Source organism: Capsicum annuum, chromosome 5 (assembly GCF_002878395.1).
Source record: "Capsicum annuum cultivar UCD-10X-F1 chromosome 5, UCD10Xv1.1, whole genome shotgun sequence".
Lineage (NCBI taxonomy): Eukaryota > Viridiplantae > Streptophyta > Magnoliopsida > Solanales > Solanaceae > Capsicum > Capsicum annuum.
The window spans coordinates 118484088-118485825 of NC_061115.1; the positions used below are offsets into that span (position 1 = coordinate 118484088).

A 1738-nucleotide genomic window follows, 5' to 3' on the forward strand; every position below is an offset into this window, starting at 1 on the left:
ATTTAGCAAGGAAAAAGAATTTTGTTGAACCATATCCCAAACTTTAGCGAGTTTAAATAAATTGTAGAAAGAAGCAACACTTCCCTATCAAATTCCACAAGTTTAATAAGGTGAGACCGTTGAGTGAAGTTGAAATCCCACTCACAAATAATCTTGGATCTTGCATTCATTAATAAATGTAGGAGGCCGATTTGAGCTTAAGCATAACATGGTGCAAGTATTGCACAAAAATGGGTAGTTCACAGGCTGTGACATGAGGATCCATAGGTCCACTTATAGAATTTCTTCAAGATTAGTGACACATTCATTCCCACTAGATAATCCACAGACTATATAAGGATTATACTCTTCTCATTCTCATTATTAGGGAAGTAAAGAAATCGTTGAAGGGAGAATATTTAATTTCAATCACAAATTGGGAAGACTTGGTAAGGAAGTTCCTCTGATTGTTTCCTTTTAAAAAAACTGCAAAGATAAGGAGTAAGATCCTAAGTTTTAAGCAGAAAGCAGATGAAAATATCTATCATGAATGGAAGAGATTTAATTTTCTTCTTAGATATTGCCTGCATCACCAACAAATAAATAAGGTAATAACTCATACTATTGTTGAAGGACTTGACCATAACACAAAATTTTTTCTAGATTTGGTTATAGGTGGTCAAGCTCTGTGAAAAACCTATGATGAGTTGTATACGCTCCTTAATCAAATATCATTATGTAATCCCAAGTGGTAGGGTGATGTATCTAAAATTATGGTAAAGAAGCTTTAAGGTATGATCGAGGTAGATAGTATCAAAACCTTGACTGCATTGTTGGCCACCTTTAAGAACCAGTTAATGACACAATTTGATAAGTTCAACTTGACTCAACTTTATTCCTAGGTTATTGTAATTTAATAGGGTCAGACTTGGTGTTAAATTTATGGTGGTAGTGGTAACTCTGTATACCTACATGGAGCAAATCCTAAGTTAGTTAATTTTACCACCAATGCACACAGAGGTACTCCAAACTATGGTTATGCCTACAACCGCAACGGCCATACTCATCCCAATTAATCATGGATCAATAATTAGGCTCAAACTCATGAATTTTAGTAGCATTAAGGTATTCAGAACAACATTCAGTCCAGCAATACAAAATAGACTTTGACAAAAGATCCTGGCCAACTAAAAAAATAGTTATGGAATAAAAATTAGTAGCTAGCTTAGATAAATTTAGAGATAAAGTTGAGCCAGTTAGCTCAGATATAGAACATAAGACCTCAAGGGGGTTTTCCTAGTGATATAGAAAATCCAAAGCAAGGGATAGAAATCACCTAATGAATGGTAGAGAGCTGGTTGATGTGCCTCTACAAAAATAATGAGGTGCAAAAAGAACTGATTAAATTAAGGAAGACTGAAAAGAAAGTACAAGAAAAATAATCTAATAAAATGGGGATGTCTGAGTACCCAAATGAATATTCGGTTGAGAAATAAAAGAGACCAGCATCACCGTTCCCCCAGAATCTTAAAAAAGTTAAAGAGGTATCTTGTTTTAAAAAATTCTTTGACATATTCAGAGAACTTCACATTAACCTTCATTTATTAGATATTTACAGGAAATGCCTAAGTATACTAAGTACTTAGAAGATATGGTGACAAACAAGACGAGGCTTTATCATATTAAGATGGTAGCACTTATTGAGGAGTGCAGTTTTATGGTGATGAGCAAGATGCCCAAAAATCTCAAGGACCTTAGG

General features: G+C 34.2%; 1 non-coding gene across 1 annotated transcript; it reads right to left on the reverse strand.

The window, feature by feature from the left end:
- Positions 1–472: 472 nt before the first annotated feature.
- LOC124899129 lies at positions 473–576 on the reverse strand. The gene has a single exon (XR_007056267.1). It is a non-coding gene; the product is annotated as a small nucleolar RNA R71 (small nucleolar RNA).
- Between the last annotated feature and the right edge of the window lie 1162 nt (positions 577–1738).